A 20,753-nucleotide genomic window follows, 5' to 3' on the forward strand; every position below is an offset into this window, starting at 1 on the left:
AATTCTTCTGTCTAGCATCAGATGAAGAAATCCCGCTTCCAGCGAAATCCTCAAGGAGGTCCAAATATCCACTTGCAGACTTTACAAACAGAGTGTTTCCAAACTGCTCTATGAAAAGAAAGGTTAAACTCTTTGAGTGGAACTCACACATCACAAAGTGGTTTCTGAGAATGATTCTCTCTAGTTTTTATACGAGGATATTTCCTTTTCTACGGTTGGCCCCATATCGCCTGAAATCTCCACTTGCAGATTCCACAAAAAGAGGTTTTCAAATGTGTTCTGTCTAAATGAAGGTTCAACTCTATTAGTTGAACACATGCAAATCGTAGAAGTTACTGAGAATTCTTCTGTGTAGCATTAGATGAAGAAATCCCGCTTCCAACGAAATCCTCAAAGAGGTCCCAATATCCACTTGCAGACTTTACAAACAGAGTGTTTCCAAACTGCTCTATGAAAAGAAAGGTTAAACTCTGTGAGTGGAACGCACACATCACAACGTGGTTTCTGAGAATGATTCCCTCTAGATTTTGTGTGAAGTTATTTCCTTTTCTACCGCTGGCCCGAAATCGCTTGAAATCTCCACTTTCAAATTCCACAAAAAGAGGTTTTAAAATGTGCTCTGTCTAAACGAAGGTTCAACTCTGTTAGTTGAACACATGCAAATCGTAGAAGTTACTGAGAATTCTTCTGTGTAGCATTAGATGAAGAAATCCCTCTTCCAACGAAATCCTCAAAAAAGCACAAATATCCATTTGCAGACTTTACAAACAGAGTGTTTCCAAACTACTCTATGAAAAGACAGGTTAAACTCTGTGAGTGGAACGCACACATCACAATGTGGATTCTGAGAATGATTCCCTCTAGTTTTTATATGAAGATATTTCTTATTCTACCGTTGGCCCGAAATCGCTTGAAATCTCCTCTTGCAAATTCCACAAAAAGAGGTTTTAAAATGTGCTCTGTCTAAACGAAGGTTCAACTCTATTAGTTGAACACATGCAAATCGTAGAAGTTACTGAGAATTCTTCTGTGTAGCATTAGATGAAGAAATCCCTCTTCAAACGAAATCCTCAAGGTGGTCCAAATATCCACTTGCAGACTTCACAAACAGAGTGTTTCCAAACTGCTCTATGCAAAGAAAGGATAAACTCTGTGAGTGTAACGCACACATCACAACGTGGTTTCTGAGAATGATTCCCTCTAGTTTTTATATGAAGATATTTCTTGTTCTACCGTTGGCCCGAAATCGCTTGAAATCTCCACTTGCAAATTCCACAAAAAGAGGTTTTCAAATGTGCTCTGTCTAAACGAAGGTTCAACTCTGTGAGTAGAACACACGCAACCCAAAGAAGTTACTGAGAATTCTTCGGTCTAGCATCAGATGAAGAAATCCCGCTTCCAAAGAAATCCTCAAGGAGGTCCAAATATCCACTTGCAGACTTTACAAACAGAGTGTTTCCAAACTGCTCTATGAAAAGAAAAGTTAAACTCTTTGAGTGGAACTCACACATCACAAAGTGGTTTCGGAGAATGATTCTCTCTAGTTTTTATACGAGGATATTTCCTTTTCTACGGTTGGCCCCAAATCGCTTGAAATCTCCACTTGCAGATTCCACAAAAAGATGTTTTCAAATGTGCTCTGTCTAAAGGAAGGTTCAACTCTCTTAGTTGAACACATGCAAATCGTTCTAGTTACTGAGAATTCTTCTGTGTAGCATTAGATGAAGAAATCCCGCTTCCAACGAAATCCTCAAGGAGGTCCAAATATCCACTTGCAGACTTTACAAACAGAGTGTTTCCAAACTGCTCTATGAAAAGAAAGGTTAAACTCTTTGAGTGGAACTCACACATCACAAAGTGGTTTCTGAGAATGATTCTCTCTTGTTTTTATACGAGGAAATTTCCTTTTCTACGGTTGGCTGCAAAGCGCATGAAATCTCCTCTTGCAAATTCCACAAAAAGAGGTTTTCAAATGTGCTCTGTCTAAATGAAGGTTCAACTCTGTTAGTTGAACACATGCAAATCGTAGAAGTTACTGAGAATTCTTCTGTGTAGCATTAGATGAAGAAATCCCGCTTCAAACGAAATCCTCAAGGAGGTCCAAATATCCACTTGCAGACTTTACAAACAGAGTGTTTCCAAACTGCTCTATGCAAAGAAAGGTTAAACTCTGTGAGTGTAACGCACACATCACAACGTGGTTTCTGAGAATGATTCCCTCTAGTTTTTATAGGAGGGTATTTCCTTTTCTATGGTTGGCCCCAAATCACTTGGAATCTCCACTTGCAGATTCCACAAAAAGAGGTTTTCAAATGTGCTCTGTCTAAAGGAAGGTTCAACACTCTTAGTTGAACACATGCAAATCGTAGAAGTTACTAAGAATTCTTCTGTGTAGCATTAGATGAAAAATCCCGCTTCCAACGAAATCCTCAAGGAGGTCCAAATATCCACTTGCAGACTTTACAAACAGAGTGTTTCCAAACTGCTCTATGAAAAGAAAGGTTAAACTCTTTGAGTGGAACTCACACATCACTAAGTGGTTTCTGAGAATGATTCTCTCTAGTTTTTATACGAGGATATTTCCTTTTCTACGGTTGGCTGCTAAGCGCTTGAAATCTCCACTTGCAAATTCCACAAAAAGAGGTTTTCAAATGTGCTCTGTCTAAAAGAAGGTTCAACTCTGTTAGTTGAACACATGCAAATCGTAGAAGTTACTGAGAATTCTTCTGTGTAGCATTAGATGAAGAAATCCCTCTTCCAACGAAATCCTCAAGGAAGCTCAAATATCCATTTGCAGACTTTACAAACAGAGTGTTTCCAAACTGCTCTATGAAAAGAGAGGTTAAACTCTGTGAGTGGAACGCACACATCACAAAGTGGTTTCTGAGAATGATTCCCTCTAGTTTTTACATGAAGATATTTCCTTTTCTACCGTTGGCCCGAAATCGCTTGAAATTTCCACTAGCAAATTCCAATAAAAGAGGGTTTCAAATCTGCTCTGTCTAAAGGAAGGTTCAACTCTGTGAGTTGAACACAAGCAACCCAAAGAATTTACTGAGAATTCTTCGGTCTAGCATTAGATGAAGAAATCCCTCTTCCAACGAAATCCTCAAGGAGGTCCAAATATCCACTTGCAGACTTTACAAACAGAGTGTTTCCAAACTGCTCTATGAAAAGAAAGGTTAAACTCTTTGAGTGGAACGCACACACCACAAAGTGGTTTCTGAGAATGATTCTCTCTAGTTTTTATACGAGGATATTTCCTTTTGTACGGTTGGCCCCAAATCCCTTGAAATCTCCACTTGCAGATTCCACTAAAAGAGGTTTTCAAATGTGCTCTGTCTAAAGGAAGGTTCACCTCTCTTAGTTGAACACATGCAAATCGTAGAAGTTACTGAGAATTCTTCTGTCTAGCATTAGATGAAGAAATCCCGCTTCCAACGAAATCCTCAAGGAGGTCCAAATATCCACTTGCAGACTTTACAAACAGAGTGTTTCCAAACTGCTCTATGAAAAGAAAGGTTAAACCCTTTGAGTGGAACTCACCCATCACAAAGTGGTTTCTGAGAATGATTGTCTCTAGTTTTTATACGAGGATATTTCCTTTTCTACGGTTGGCTGCAAAGCGCTTGAAATCTCCACTTGCAAATTCCACAAAAAGAGGTTTTCAAATGTGCTCTGTCTAAACGAAGGTTCAACTCTGTTAGTTGAACACATGCAAATCGTAGAAGTTACTGAGAATTCTTCTGTGAAGCATTAGATGAAGAAATCCCTCTTCCAACGAAATCCTCAAAGAAGCACAAATATCCATTTGCAGACTTTCCAAACAGAGTGTTTCCAAACTGCTCTATGAAAAGAGAGGTTAAAGTCTGTGAGTGGAACGCACACATCACAAAGTGGTTTCTGAGAATGATTCCCTCTAGTTTTTATATGAAGATATTTCCTTTTCTACCGTTGGCCCGAAATCGCTTGAAATTTCCAATAGCAAATTCCAATAAAAGAGGGTTTCAAATCTGCTCTGTCTAAAGGAAGGTTCAACTCTGTGAGTTGAACACAAGCAACCCAAAGAAGTTACTGAGAATTCTTCGGTCTAGCATTAGATGAAGAAATCCCGCTTCCAACGAAATCCTCAGGGAGGTCCAAATATCCTCTTGCAGACTTTACAAACAGAGTGTTTCCAAACTGCTCTATGAAAAGAAAGGTTAAACTCTTTGAGTGGAACGCACACATCACAAAGTGGTTTCTGAGAATGATTGTCTCTAGTTTTTATACGAGGATATTTCCTTTTCTACGGTTGGCCCCAAATCCCTTGAAATCTCCACTTGCAGATTCCACAAAAAGAGGTTTTCAAATGTGCTCTGTCTAAAGGAAGGTTCAACTCTCTTAGTTGAACACATGCAAATCGCAGAAGTTACTGAGAATTCTTCTATGTAGCATTAGATGAAGAAATCCCGCTTCCAACGAAATCCTCAAGGAGGTCCAAATATCCACTTGAAGACTTTACAAACAGAGTGTTTCCAAACTGCTCTATGAAAAGAAAGGTTAAACTCTTTGAGTGGAACTCACACATCACAAAGTGGTTTCTGTGAATGATTCTCTCTAGTTTTTATACGAGGATATTTCCTTTTCTACGGTTGGCTGCAAAGCGCATGAAATCTCCAGTTGCAAATTGCACAAAAAGAGGTTTTCAAATGTGCTCTGTCTAAACGAAGGTTCAACTCTGTTAGTTGAACACATGCAAATCGTAGAAGTTACTGAGAATTCTTCTGTGTAGCATTAGATGAAGAAATCCCGCTTCAAACGAAATCCTCATGGAGGTCCAAATATCCACCTGGAGACTTTACAAACAGAGTGTTTCCAAACTGCTCTATGCAAAGAAAGGTTAAACTCTGTGAGTGTAACGCACACATCACAAAGTGGTTTCTTAGAATGATTCCCTCTAGTTTTTATATGAAGATATTTCTTGTTCTACCGTTGGCCGGAAATCGCTTGAAATCTCCACTTGCAAATTCCACAAAAAGAGGTTTTCAAATGTGCTCTGTCTAAACGAAGGTTCAACTCTGTGAGTTGAACACACGCAACCCAAAGAAGTTACTGAGAATTCTTCTGTCTAGCATCAGATGAAGAAATCCCGCTTCCAACGAAATCCTCAAGGAGGTCCAAATATCCACTTGCAGACTTTACAAACAGAGTGTTTCCAAACTGCTCTATGAAAAGAAAGGTTAAACTCTTTGAGTGGAACTCACACATCACAAAGTGGTTTCTGAGAATGATTCTCTCTAGTTTTTTTATGAGGATATTTCCTTTTCTACGGTTGGCCCCAAATCGCTTGAAATCTCCACTTGCAAATTCCACAAAAAGAGGTTTTCAAATGTGCTCTGTCTAAAGGAAGGTTCAACTCTCTTAGTTGAACACATGCAAATCGTAGAAGTTACTGAGAATTCTTCTGTGTAGCATTAGATGAAGAAATCCCGCTTCCAACGAAATCCACAAAGAGGTCCCAATATCCACTTGCAGAATTTACAGAGTGTTTCCAAACTGCTCTATGAAAAGAGAGGTTAAACTCAGTGAGTGGAACGCACACATCACAAAGTGGTTTCTGAGTATGATTCCCTCTAGTTTTTTTTGAAGATATTTCCTTTTCTACAGCTGGCCCGAAATCGCTTGAAATTTCCACTAGCAAATTCCAATAAAAGAGGGTTTCTACTCTGCTCTGTCTGAAGGAAGGTTCAACTCTGTTAGATGAACACATACAAATCAAAGAAGTTACTGAGAATTCTTCAGTGTAGCATTAGATGAAGAAATTCCTCTTCCAACGAAATCCTCAAAGAACCACAAATATCCATTTGCAGACTTTACAAACAGAGTGTTTCCAAACTGCTCTATGAAAAGAGAGGTTAAACTCTGTGAGTGGAACGCACACATCACAAAGTGGTTTCTGAGAATGATTCCCTCTAGTTTTTATATGAAGATATTTCCTTTTCTACCGTTGGCCCATAATCGCTTGAAATTTCCACTAGCAAATTCCAATAAAAGAGGGTTTCAAATCTGCTCTGTCTAAAGGAAGGTTCAACTCTGTGAGTTGAACACAAGCAACCCAAAGAAGTTACTGAGAATTCTTCCGTCTAGCATTAGAGGAAAAAATCCCGCTTCCAACGAAATCCTCAAGGAGGTCCAAATATCCACTTGCAGACTTTACAAACAGAGTGTTTCCAAACTTCTCTATGAAAAGAAAGGTTAAACTCTTTGAGTGGAACTCACACGTCACAAAGTGGTTTCTGAGAATGATTCTCTCTAGTTTTATACGATGATATTTCCTTTTCTACGGTTGGCTGCAAAGCGCTTGAAATCTCCACTTGCAAATTCCACAAAAATAGGTTTTCAAACGTGCTCTGTCTAAACGAAGGTTCAACTCTGTTAGTTGAACCCATGCAATTCGTAGAATTTACTGAGAATTCTTCTGTGTAGCATTAGATGAAGAAATCCCGCTTCCAATGAAATCCTCAAGGAGGTCCAAATATCCACTTGCAGACTTTACAAACAGAGTGTTTCCAAACTGCTCTATGCAAAGAAAGGTTAAACTCTGTGATTGTAACGCATACATCACAAAGTGGTTTCTGAGAATGATTCCCTCTAGTTTTTATATGAAGATATTTCTTGTTCTACTGTTGGCCCGAAATCGCTTGAAATCTCCACTTGCAAATTCCACAAAAAGAGGTTTTCAAATGTGCTCTGTCTAAACGAAGTTTCAACTCTGTGAGTTGAACACACGCAACCCAAAGAAGTTACTGAGAATTCTTCTGTCTAGCATCAGATGAAGAAATCCCGCTTCCAACGAAATCCTCAAGGAGGTCCAAATATCCACTTGCAGACTTTACAAACAGAGTGTTTCCAAACTGCTCTATGAAAAGAAAGGTTAAACTCTTTGAGTGGAACTCACACATCACAAAGTGGTTTCTGAGAATGATTCTCTCTAGTTTTTATACGAGGATATTTCCTTTTCTACGGTTGGCCCCAAATCGCTTGAAATCTCCAGTGCAAATTCCACAAAAAGAGGTTTTCAAATGTGCTCTGTCTAAACGAAGGTTCAACTCTGTTAGATGAACACATACAAATCAAAGATGTTACTGATAATTCTTCTGTGTAGCATTAGATGAAGAAATCCCGCTTCCAACGAAATCCTGAAAGAGGTCCCAATATCCACTTGCAGACTTTACAAACAGAGTGTTTCCAAACTGCTCTATGAAAAGAAAGGTTAAACTCTTTGAGTGGAACTCACACATCACAAAGTGGTTTCTGAGAATGATTCTCTCTAGTTTTTATACGAGGATATTTCCTTTTCTACAGTTGGCCCCAAATCGCTTGAAATCTCCACTTGCAAATTCCACAAAAAGAGGTTTTCAAATGTGCTCTGTCTAAAGAAAGGTTCAACTCTGTTAGATGAACACATACAAATCAAAGAAGTTACTGAGAATTCTTCTGTGTAGCATTAGATGATGAAATTCCTCTTCCAACGAAATCCTCAAAGAAACACAAATATCCATTTGCAGACTTTACAAACAGAGTGTTTCCAAACTGCTCTATGAAAAGAGAGGTTAAACTCTGTGAGTGGAACACACACATCAAAAAGTGGTTTCTGAGAATGATTCCCTCTAGTTTTTCTATGAAGATATTTCCTTTTCTACCGTTGGCCCGTAATCGCTTGAAATTTCCACTAGCAAATTCCAATAAAAGAGGGTTTCAAATCTGCTCTGTCTAAAGGAAGGTTCAACTCTGTGAGTTGAACACAAGAAACCCAAAGAAGTTACTGAGAATTCTTCGGTCTACTATTAGATGAAGAAATCCCGCTTCCAACGAAATCCTCAAGGAAGTCCAAATATCCACTTGCAGACTTTACAAACACAGTGTTTCCAAACTGCTCTATGCAAAGAAAGGTTAAACTCTGTGAGTGGAACGCACACATCACAACGTGGTTTCTGAGAATGATTCCCTCTAGATTTTGTGTGAAGTTATTTCCTTTTCTACCGCTGGCCCGAAATCGCTTGAAATCTCCACTTTCAAATTCCACAAAAAGAGGTTTTCAAATGTGCTCTGTCTAAACGAAGGTTCAACTCTGTTAGTTGAACACATGCAAATCGTAGAAGTTACTGAGAATTCTTCTGTGTAGCATTAGATGAAGAAATCCCTCTTCCAACGAAATCCTCAAAAAAGCACAAATATCCATTTGCAGACTTTACAAACAGAGTGTTTCCAAACTACTCTATGAAAAGACAGGTTAAACTCTGTGAGTGGAACGCACACATCACAATGTGGATTCTGAGAATGATTCCCTCTAGTTTTTATATGAAGATATTTCTTATTCTACCGTTGGCCCGAAATCGCTTGAAATCTCCTCTTGCAAATTCCACAAAAAGAGGTTTTCAAATCTGCTCTGTCTAAACGAAGGTTCAACTCTATTAGTTGAACACATGCAACTCGTAGAAGTTACTGAGAATTCTTCTGTGTAGCATTAGATGAAGAAATCCCGCTTCAAACGAAATCCTCAAGGTGGTCCAAATATCCACTTGCAGACTTCACAAACAGAGTGTTTCCAAACTGCTCTATGCAAAGAAAGGATAAACTCTGTGAGTGTAACGCACACATCACAACGTGGTTTCTGAGAATGATTCCCTCTAGTTTTTATAGGAAGATATTTCTTGTTCTATCGCTGGCCCGAAATCGATTGAAATCTCCACTTGCAAATTCCACAAAAAGAGGTTTTCAAATGTGCTCTGTCTAAACGAAGGTTCAACTCTGTGAGTTGAACACACGCAACCCAAAGAAGTTACTGAGAATTCTTCTGTCTAGCATCAGATGAAGAAATCCCGCTTCCAACGAAATCCTCAAGGAGGTCCCAATATCCCCTTGCAGACTTTACAAACAGAGTGTTTCCAAACTGCTCTATGAAAAGAAAGGTTAAACTCTTTGAGTGGAACTCACACATCACAAAGTGGTTTCTGAGAATGATTCTCTCTAGTTTTTTTATGAGGATATTTCCTTTTCTACGGTTGGCCCCAAATCGCTTGAAATCTCCACTTGCAAATTCCACAAAAAGAGGTTTTCAAATGTGCTCTGTCTAAAGGAAGGTTCAACTCTCTTAGTTGAACACATGCAAATCGTAGAAGTTACTGAGAATTCTTCTGTCTAGCATTAGATGAAGAAATCCCGCTTCCAACGAAATCCTCAAGGAGGTCCAAATATCCACTTGCAGACTTTACAAACAGAGTGTTTCCAAACTGCTCTATGAAAAGAAAGGTTAAACTCTTTGAGTGGAACTCACACATCACAAAGTGGTTTCTGAGAATGATTCCCTCTTGTTTTCATATGAAGATATTTCTTGTTCTACCGTTGGCCCGAAATCGCTTGAAATGTCCACTTGCAATTTCCACAAAAAGAGGTTTTCAAATGTGCTCTGTCTAAACGAAGGTTCAACTCTGTTAGATGAACACATGCAAATCGTAGAAGTTACTGAAAATTCTTCTGTGTAGCATTAGATGCAGAAATCCCGCTTCCAACGAAATCCTCAAAGAGGTCCAAATATCCACTTGCAGACTTTACAAACAGAGTGTTTCAAAACTGCTCTATGAAAAGAAAGGTTAAACCCTGTGAGTGGAACGCACACATCACAAAGTGGTTTCTGAGAATGATTCCCTCTAGTTTTTATGTGAAGATATTTCTAGTTCTACCGTTGGCCCGAAATCGCTTGAAATCTCCACTTCCAAATTCCACAAAAAGAGTTTTTCAAATGTGCTCTCTCGAAAGGAATGTTCAGCTCTGTGAGTTGAATACACGCAACCCAAAGAAGTTACTGAGAATTCTTTTGTCTAGCATTAGATGAAGAAATCCCGCTTCCAACGAAATCCTCAAGGAGGATCAAATATCCACTTGCCGACTTTACAAACAGAGTGTTTCCAAACTGCTCTATGCAAAGAAAGGTTAAACTCTGTGAGTGTAACGCATACATCACAAAGTGGTTTCTGAAAATGATTCCCTCTAGTTTTTATATGAAGATATTTCTTGTTCTACCGTTGGCCTGAAATCGCTTGAAATCTCCACTTGCAAATTCCACAAAAAGAGGTTTTCAAATGTGCTCTGTCTAAACGAAGGTTCAACTCTGTGAGTTGAACACACGCAACCCGAAGAAGTTACTGAGAATTCCTCTGTCTAGCATCAGATGAAGAAATCCCGCTTCCAACGAAATCCTCAAGGAGGTCCAAATATCCACTTGCAGACTTTACAGAGTGTTCCCAAACCGCTCTATGAAAAGAAAGGTTAAACTCTTTGAGTGGAACTCACACATCACAAAGTGGTTTCTGAGAATGATTCTCTCTAGTTTTTATACGAGGATATTTCCTTTTCTACGGTTGGCTGCAAAGCGCTTGAAATCTCCACTTGCAAATTCCACAAAAAGAGGTTTTCAAATGTGCTCTGTCTAAAGGAAGGTTCAACTCTGTTAGATGAACACATACAAATCAAAGAAGTTACTGAGAATTCTTCAGTGTAGCATTAGATGAAGAAATTCCTCTTCCAACGAAATCCTCAAAGAACCACAAATATCCATTTGCAGACTTTACAAACAGAGTGTTTCCAAACTGCTCTATGAAAAGAGAGGTTAAACTCTGTGAGTGGAACGCACACATCACAAAGTGGTTTCTGAGAATGATTCCCTCTAGTTTTTATATGAAGATATTTCCTTTTCTACCGTTGGCCCATAATCGCTTGAAATTTCCACTAGCAAATTCCAATAAAAGAGGGTTTCAAATCTGCTCTGTCTAAAGGAAGGTTCAACTCTGTGAGTTGAACACAAGCAACCCAAAGAAGTTACTGAGAATTCTTCCGTCTAGCATTAGAGGAAGAAATCCCGCTTCCAACGAAATCCTCAAGGAGGTCCAAATATCCACTTGCAGACTTTACAAACAGAGTGTTTCCAAACTTCTCTATGAAAAGAAAGGTTAAACTCTTTGAGTGGAACTCACACGTCACAAAGTGGTTTCTGAGAATGATTCTCTCTAGTTTTATACGATGATATTTCCTTTTCTACGGTTGGCTGCAAAGCGCTTGAAATCTCCACTTGCAAATTCCACAAAAAGAGGTTTTCAAACGTGCTCTGTCTAAACGAAGGTTCAACTCTGTTAGTTGAACACATGCAAATCGTAGAAGTTACTGAGAATTCTTCTGTGTAGCATTAGATGAAGAAATCCCGCTTCCAACGAAATGCTCAAGGAGGTCCAAATATCCACTTGCAGACTTTACAAACAGAGTGTTTCCAAACTGCTCTATGAAAAGAGAGGTTAAACTCTGTGAGTGTAACGCACACATCACAAAGTGGTTTCTGAGAATGATTTCCTCTAGTTTTTATATGAAGATATTTCTTGTTCGTTCGTTGGCCCGAAATCGCTTGAAATCTCCACTTGCAAATTCCACAAAAAGAGGTTTTCAAATGTGCTCTGTCTAAAGAAAGGTTCAACTCTGTTAGATGAACACATACAAATCAAAGTAGTTACTGAGAATTCTTCTGTGTAGCATTAGATGAAGAAATCCCGCTTCCAACGAAATCCTCAAGGAGGTCCAAATATCCACTTGCAGACTTTACAAACAGAGTGTTTCCAAACTGCTCTATGAAAAGAAAGGTTAAACTCTTTGAGTGGAACTCACACATCACAAAGTGGTTTCTGAGAATGATTCTCTCTAGTTTTTATACGAGGATATTTCCTTTTCTACGGTTGGCCCCAAATCGCTTGAAATCTCCAGTGCAAATTCCACAAAAAGAGGTTTTCAAATGTGCTCTGTCTAAACGAAGGTTCAACTCTGTTAGATGAACACATACAAATCAAAGATGTTACTGAGAATTCTTCTGTGTAGCATTAGATGAAGAAATCCCGCTTCCAAAGAAATCACGAAAGAGGTCCCAATATCCACTTGCAGACTTTACAAACAGAGTGTTTCCAAACTGCTCTATGAAAAGAAAGGTTAAACTCTTTGAGTGGAACTCACACATCACAAAGTGTTTTCTGAGAATGATTCTCTATAGTTTTTATACGAGGATATTTCCTTTTCTACAGTTGGCCCCAAATCGCTTGAAATCTCCACTTTCAAATTCCACAAAAAGAGGTTTTCAAATGTGCTCTGTCTAAAGAAAGGTTCAACTCTGTTAGATGAACACATACAAATCAAAGAAGTTACTGAGAATTCTTCTGTGTAGCATTAGATGATGAAATTCCTCTTCCAACGAAATCCTCAAAGAAACACAAATATCCATTTGCAGACTTTACAAACAGAGTGTTTCCAAACTGCTCTATGAAAAGAGAGGTTAAACTCTGTGAGTGGAACACACACATCAAAAAGTGGTTTCTGAGAATGATTCCCTCTAGTTTTTCTATGAAGATATTTCCTTTTCTACCGTTGGCCCGTAATCGCTTGAAATTTCCACTAGCAAATTTCAATAAAAGAGGGTTTCAAATCTGCTCTGTCTAAAGAAAGGTTCAACTCTGTGAGTTGAACACAAGCAACCCAAAGAAATTACTGAGAATTCTTCGGTCTAGCATTAGATGAAGAAATCCCGCTTCCAACGAAATCCTCAAGGAGGTCCAAATATCCACTTGCAGACTTTACAAACACAGTGTTTCCAAACTGCTCTATGCAAAGAAAGGTTAAACTCTGTGAGTGTAACGCCCACATCACAAAGTGGTTTCTGAGAATGATTCCCTCTAGTTTTTATATGAAGATATTTCTTGTTCTACCGTTGGCCCGAAATCGCTTGAAATCTCCACTTGCAAATTCCACAAAAAGAGGTTTTCAAATGTGCTCTGTCTAAAAGAAGGTTCAACTCTGTGAGTTGAACACATGCAACCCAAAGAAGTTACTGAGAATTCTTCTGTCTAGCATCAGATGAAGAAATCCCGCTTCCAACGAAATCCTCAAAGCGGTCCAAATATCCACTTGCAGACTTTACAAACAGAGTGTTCCCAAACTGCTCTATGAAAAGAAAGGTTAAACTCTGTGAGTGTAAAGCACACATCACAAAGTGGTTTCTGAGAATGATTCCCTCTAGTTTTTATATGAAGATATTTCTTGTTCTACCGTTGGCCCGAAATCGCTTGAAATCTCCCCTTGCAAATTCCACAAAAAGAGGTTTTCAAATGTGGCCTGTCTAAAGGAAGGTTCAACTCTGTGAGTTGAACACACGCAACCCAAAGAAGTTACTGAGAATTCTTCTGTCTAGCATCAGATGAAGAAATCCCGCTTCCAACGAAATCCTCAAGGAGGTCCAAATATCCACTTGCAGACTTTACGAACAGAGTGTTCCCAAACTGCTCTATGAAAAGAAAGGTTAAACTCTTTGAGTGGAACTCACACATCACAAAGTGGTTTCTGAGAATGATTCTCTCTAGTTTTTATACGAGGATATTTCCTTTTCTACGGTTGGCCCCAAATCGCTTGAAATCTCAACTTGCAAATTCCACAAAAAGAGGTTTTCAAATGTGCTCTGTCTAAAGGAAGGTTCAACTCTCTTAGTTGAACACATGCAAATCGTAGAAGTTACTGAGAATTCTTCTGTGTAGCATTAGATGAAGAAATCCCTCTTCCAACGAAATCCTCAAAGAGGTCCCAATATCCACTTGCAGACTTTACAAACAGAGTGTTTCCAAACTGCTCTATGAAAAGAAAGGTTAAACTCTGTGAGTGGAATGCACACATCACAACGTGGTTTCTGAGAATGATTCCCTCTAGATTTTATGTGAACTTATTTCCTTTTCTACCGCTGTCCCGAAATCGCTTGAAATCTCCACTTGCAAATTCCACAAAAAGAGGTTTTCATATGTGCTCTGTCTAAAGGAAGGTTCAACTCTGTTAGATGAACACATACAAATCAAAGAAGTTACTGAGAATTCTTCTGTGTAGCATTAGATGAAGAAATCCCTCTTCCAACGAAATCCTCAAAGAAGCACAAATATCCACTTGAAGACTTTACAAAGAGTGTTTCCAAACTGCTCTATGAAAAGAGAGGTTAAACTCTGTGAGTGGAACGCACACATCACAAAGTGGTTTCTGAGAATGATTCCCTCTAGTTTTTATACGAGGGTATTTCCTTTTCTACGGTTGGCCCCAAATCGCTTGAAATCTCCACTTGCAGATTCCACAAAAAGAGGTTTTCAAATGTGCTCTGTCTAAAGGAAGGTTCAACCCTCTTAGTTGAACACATGCAAATCGTAGAAGTTACTGAGAATTCTTCTGTCTAGCATTAGATGAAGAAATCCCGCTTCCAACGAAATCCTCAAGGAGGTCCAAATATCCACTTGCAGACTTTACAAACAGAGTGTTTCCAAACTGCTCTATGAAAAGAAAGGTTAAACTCTTTGAGTGGAACTCACACATCTCAAAGTGGTTTCTGAGAATGATTCTCTCTAGTTTTTATACGAGGATATTTCCTTTTGTACGGTTGGCTGCAAAGCCCTTGAAATCTCCTCTTGCAAATTCCACAAAAAGAGGTTTTCAAATGTGCTCTCTCTAAACGAAGGTTCAACTCTATTAGTTGAACACATGCAAATCGTAGAAGTTACTGAGAATTCTTCTGTGTAGCATTAGATGAAGAAATCCCGCTTCAAACGAAATCCTCAAGGTGGTCCAAATATCCACTTGCAGACTTCACAAACAGAGTGTTTCCAAACTGCTCTATGCAAAGAAAGGTTAAACTCTGTGAGTGTAACGCACACATCACAAAGTGGTTTCTGAGAATGATTCCCTCTAGTTTTTATATGAAGATATTTCTTGTTCTACCGTTGGCCCGAAATCGCTTGAAATCTCCACTTGCAAATTCCACAAAAAGAGGTTTTCAAATGTGCTCTGTCTAAACGAACGTTCAACTCTGTGAGTTGAACACACGCAACCCAAAGAAGTTACTGAGAATTCTTTTGTCTAGCATTAGATGAAGAAATCCCGCTTCCAACGAAATCCTCAAGGAGGATCAAATATCCACTTGCAGACTTTACAAACAGAGTGCTTCCAAACTGCTCTATGCAAAGAAAGGTTAAACTCTGTGAGTGTAACGCACACATCACAAAGTGGTTTCTGAGAATGATTCCCTCTAATTTTTATATGAAGATATTTCTTGTTCTACCGTTGGCCCGAAATCGCTTGAAATCTCCACTTGCAAATTCCACAAAAAGAGGTTTTCAAATGTGCTCTGTCTAAACGAAGGTTCAACTCTGTGAGTTGAACACACGCAACCCAAAGAAGTTACTGAGAATTCTTCTGTGTAGCATCAGATGAAGAAATCCCGCTTCCAACGAAATCCTCAAGGAGGTCCAAATATCCACTTGCAGACTTCACAAACAGAGTGTTCCCAAACTGCTCTATGAAAAGAAAGGTTAAACTCTTTGAGTGGAACTCACACATCACAAAGTGGTTTCTGAGAATGATTCTCTCTAGTTTTTATACGAGGATATTTCCTTTTCCACGGTTGGCCCCAAATCGCTTGAAATCTCCACTTGCAAATTCCACAAAAAGAGGTTTTCAAATGTGCTCTGTCTAAAGGAAGGTTCAACTCTCTTAGTTGAACACATGCAAATCGTAGAAGTTACTGAGAATTCTTCTGTGTGGCATTAGATGAAGAAATCCCTCTTCCAATGAAATCCTCAAAGAAGCACAAATATCCATTTGCAGACTTTACAAACAGAGTGTTTCCAAACTGCTCTATGAAAAGAGAGGTTAAACTCTGTGAGTGGAACGCACACATCACAAAGTGGTTTCTGAGAATGATTCCCTCTAGTTTTTATATGAAGATATTTCTTGTTCTACCGTTGGCCCGAAATCGCTTGAAATCTCCACTTCCAAATTCCACAAAAAGAGGTTTTCAAATGTGCTCTGTCTAAAGGAAGGTTCAACTCTGTGAGTTGAACACACGCAACCCAAAGAAGTTACTGAGAATTCTTTTGTCTAGCATTAGATGAAGAAATCCCTCTTCCAACGAAATCCTCAAGGGGGTCCAAATATCCACTTGCAGACTTTACAAACAGAGTGTTTCCAAACTGCTCTATGCAAAGAAAGGTTAAACTCTGTGTGTGTAACGCACACATCACAAAGTGGTTTCTGAGAATGATTCCCTCTAGTTTTTATATGAAGATATTTCTTGTTCTACCGTTGGCCCGAAATCGCTTGAAATCTCCACTTGCAAATTCCACAAAAAGAGGTTTTCAAATGTGCTCTGTCTAAACGAACGTTCAACTCTGTGAGTTGAACACACGCAACCCAAAGAAGTTACTGAGAATTCTTCTGTCTAGCATCAGATGAAGAAATCCCGCTTCCAACGAAATCCTAAAGGAGGTCCAAATATCCACTTGCAGACTTTACAAACAGAGAGTTTCCAAACTGCTCTATGAAAAGAAAGGTTAAACTCTTTGAGTGGAACTCACACATCACAAAGTGGTTTCTGAGAATGATTCTCTCTAGTTTTTATACGAGGATATTTCCTTTTCTACGGTTGGCCCCAAATCGCTTGAAATCTCCACTTGCAAATTCCACAAAAAGAGGTTTTCAAATGTGCTCTGTCTAAAGGAAGGTTCAACTCTCTTAGTTGAACACATGCAAATCGTAGAAGTTACCGAGAATTCTTCTGTGTAGCATTAGATGAAGAAATCGCGCTTCCAACGAAATCCTCAAAGAGGTCCCAATATCCACTTGCAGACTTTACAAACAGAGTGTTTCCAAACTGCTCTATGAAAAGAAAGGTTAAACTCTGTGAGTGGAACGCACACATCACAACGTGGTTTCTGAGAATGATTCCCTCTAGATTTTATGTGAAGTTATTTCCTTTTCTACCGCTGGCCCGAAATCGCTTCAAATGTCCACTTGCAGATTCCACTAAAAGAGGTTTTCATATGTGCTCTGTCTAAAGGAAGGTTCAACTCTGTTAGATGAACACATACAAATCAAAGAAGTTACTGAGAATTCTTCTGTGTAGCATTAGATGAAGAAATCCCTCTTCCAACGAAATCCTCAAAGAAGCACAAATATCCACTTGCAGACTTTACAAACAGAGTGTTTCCAAACTGCTCTATGAAAAGAGAGGTTAAACTCTGTGAGTGGAACGCACACATCACAAAGTGGTTTCTGAGAATGATTCCCTCTAGTTTTTATACGAGGGTATTTCCTTTTCTACGGTTGGCCCCAAATCGCTTGAAATCTCCACTTGCAGATTCCACAAAAAGAGGTTTTCAAATGGGCTCTGTCTAAAGGAAGGTTCAACTCTCTTAGTTGAACACATGCAAATCGTAGAAGTTACTGAGAATTCTTCTGTCTAGCATTAAACGAAGAAATCCCGCTTCCAACGAAATCCTCAAGGAGGTCCAAATATCCACTTGCAGACTTTACAAACAGAGTGTTTCCAAACTGCTCTATGAAAAGAAAGGTTAAACTCTTTGAGTGGAACTCACACATCACAAAGTGGTTTCTGAGAGTGATTCTCTCTAGTTTTTATACGAGGATATTTCCTTTTCTACGGTTGGCTGCAAAGCGCTTGAAATCTCCTCTTGCAAATTCCACAAAAAGAGGTTTTCAAATGTGCTCTGTCTAAACGAAGGTTCAACTGTATTAGTTGAACACATGCAAATCGTAGAAGTTACTGAGAATTCTTCTGTGTAGCATTAGATGAAGAAATCCCGCTTCAAACGAAATCCTCAAGGTGGTCCAAATATCCACTTGCAGACTTCACAAACAGAGTGTTTCCAAACTGCTCTATGCAAAGAAAGGTTAAACTCTGTGAGTGTAAAGCACACATCACAAAGTGGTTTCTGAGAATGATTCCCTCTAGTTTTTATATGAAGATATTTCTTGTTCTACCGTTGGCCCGAAATCGCTTGAAATCTCCACTTGCAAATTCCACAAAAAGAGGTTTTCAAATGTGCTCTGTCTAAACGAACGTTCAACTCTGTGAGTTGAACACACGCAACCCAAAGAAGTTACTGAGAATTCTTTTGTCTAGCATTAGATGAAGAAATCCCGCTTCCAACGAAATCCTCAAGGAGGATCAAATATCCACTTGCAGACTTTACAAACGGAGTGCTTCCAAACTGCTCTATGCAAAGAAAGGTTAAACTCTGTGAGTGTAACGCACACATCACAAAGTGGTTTCTGAGAATGATTCCCTCTACTTTTTATATGAAGATATTTCTTGTTCTACCGTTGCCCCGAAATCGCTTGAAATCTCCACTTGCAAATTCCACAAAAAGAGGTTTTCAAATGTGCTCTGTCTAAACGAAGGTTCAACTCTGTGAGTTGAACACACGCAACCCAAAGAAGTTACTGAGAATTCTTCTGTGTAGCATCAGATGAAGAAATCCCGCTTCCAACGAAATCCTCAAGGAGGTCCAAATATCCACTTGCAGACTTCACAAACAGAGTGTTCCCAAACTGCTCTATGAAAAGAAAGGTTAAACTCTTTGAGTGGAACTCACACATCACAAAGTGGTTTCTGAGAATGATTCTCTCTAGTTTTTATACGAGGATATTTCCTTTTCCACGGTTGGCCCCAAATCGCTTGAAATCTCCACTTGCAAATTCCACAAAAAGAGGTTTTCAAATGTGCTCTGTCTAAAGGAAGGTTCAACTCTCTTAGTTGAACACATGCAAATCGTAGAAGTTACTGAGAATTCTTCTGTGTGGCATTAGATGAAGAAATCCCTCTTCCAACGAAATCCTCAAAGAAGCACAAATATCCATTTGCAGACTTTACAAACAGAGTGTTTCCAAACTGCTCTATGAAAAGAGAGGTTAAACTCTGTGAGTGGAACTCACACGTCACAAAGTGGTTTCTGAGAATGATTCCCTCTAGTTTTTATAGGAAGATATTTCTTGTTCTACCGTTGGCCCGAAATCGCTTGAAATCTCCACTTGCAAATTCCACAAAAAGAGGTTTTCAAATCTGCTCTGTCTAAACGAAGGTTCAACTCTGTGAGTTGAACACACGCAACCCAAAGAAGTTACTGAGAATTCTTCTGTCTAGCATCAGATGAAGAAATCCGGCTTCCAACGAAATCCTCAAGGAGGTCCAAATATCCACTTGCAGACTTTACGAACAGAGTGTTCCCAAAGTGCTCTATGAAAAGAAAGGTTAAACTCTTTGAGTGGAACTCACACATCACAAAGTGGTTTCTGAGAATGATTCTCTCTAGTTTTTATACGAGGATATTTCCTTTTCTACGGTTGGCCCCAAATCGCTTGAAATCTCAACTTGCAAATTCCACAAAAAGAGGTTTTCAAATGTGCTCTGTCTAAAGGAAGGTTCAACTCTCTTAGTTGAACTCATGCAAATCGTAGAAGTTACTGAGAATTCTTCTGTGTAGCATTAGATGAAGAAATCCCGCTTCCAACGAAATCCTCAAAGAGGTCCCAATATCCACTTGCAGACTTTACAAACAGAGTGTTTCCAAACTGCTCTATGAAAAGAAAGGTTAAACTCTGTGAGAGGAATGCACACATCACAACGTGGTTTCTGAGAATGATTCCCTCTAGATTTTATGTGAACTTATTTCCTTTTCTACCGCTGGCCCGAAATCGCTTGAAATCTCCACTTGCAAATTCCACAAAAAGAGGTTTTCATATGTGCTCTGTCTAAAGGAAGGTTCAACTCTGTTAGATGAACACATACAAATCAAAGAAGTTACTGAGAATTCTTCTGTGTAGCATTAGCTGAAGAAATCCCTCTTCCAACGAAATCCTCAAAGAAGCACAAATATCCACTTGAAGACTTTACAAACAGAGTGTTTCCAAACTGCTCTATGAAAAGAGAGGTTAAACTCTGTGAGTGGAACGCACACATCACAAAGTGGTTTATGAGAATGATTCCCTCTATTTTTTATACGAGGGTATTTCCTTTTCTACTGTTGGCCCCAAATCGCTTGAAATCTCCACTTGCAGATTCCACAAAAAGAGGTTTTCAAATGGGCTCTGTCTAAAGGAAGGTTCAACTCTTTTAGTTGAACACATGCAAATCGAAGAAGTTACTGATAATTCTTCTGTGTAGCATTAGATGAAGAACTCCCGCTTCCAATGAAATCCTCAAGGAGGTCCAAATATCCACTTGCAGACTTTACAAACAGAGTGTTTCCAAACTGCTCTATGAAAAGAAAGGTTAAACTCTGTGAGTGTAACGCACACATCACAAAGTGGTTTCTGAGAATGATTCCCTCTAGTTTTTATATGAAGATATTTCTTGTTCTACCGTTGGCCCGAAATCGCTTGAAATCTCCACTTGCAAATTCCACAAAAAGAGGTTTTCAAATGTGCTCTGTCTAAAGGAAGGTTCAACTCTCTTAGTTGAACACATGCAAATCGTAGAAGTTACTGAGAATTCTTCTGTGTGGCATTAGATGAAGAAATCCCTCTTCCAACGAAATCCTCAAAGAAGCACAAATATCCATTTGCAGACTTTACAAACAGAGTGTTTCCAAACTGCTCTATGAAAAGAGAGGTTAAACTCTGTGAGTGGAACGCACACATCACAAAGCGGTTTCTGAGAATGATTCCCTCTAGTTTTCATATGAAGATATTTCTTGTTCTACCGTTGGCCCGAAATCGCTTGAAATCTCCACTTTCCAATTCCACAAAAAGAGGTTTTCAAATGTGCTCTCTCTAAAGGAAGGTTCAACTCTGTGAGTTGAACACACGCAACCCAAAGAAGTTACTGAGAATTCTTTTGTCTAGCATTAGATGAAGAA

The sequence above is a fragment of the Gorilla gorilla genome, chromosome 2 (genome assembly GCF_029281585.2).
Source record: "Gorilla gorilla gorilla isolate KB3781 chromosome 2, NHGRI_mGorGor1-v2.1_pri, whole genome shotgun sequence".
Lineage (NCBI taxonomy): Eukaryota > Metazoa > Chordata > Mammalia > Primates > Hominidae > Gorilla > Gorilla gorilla.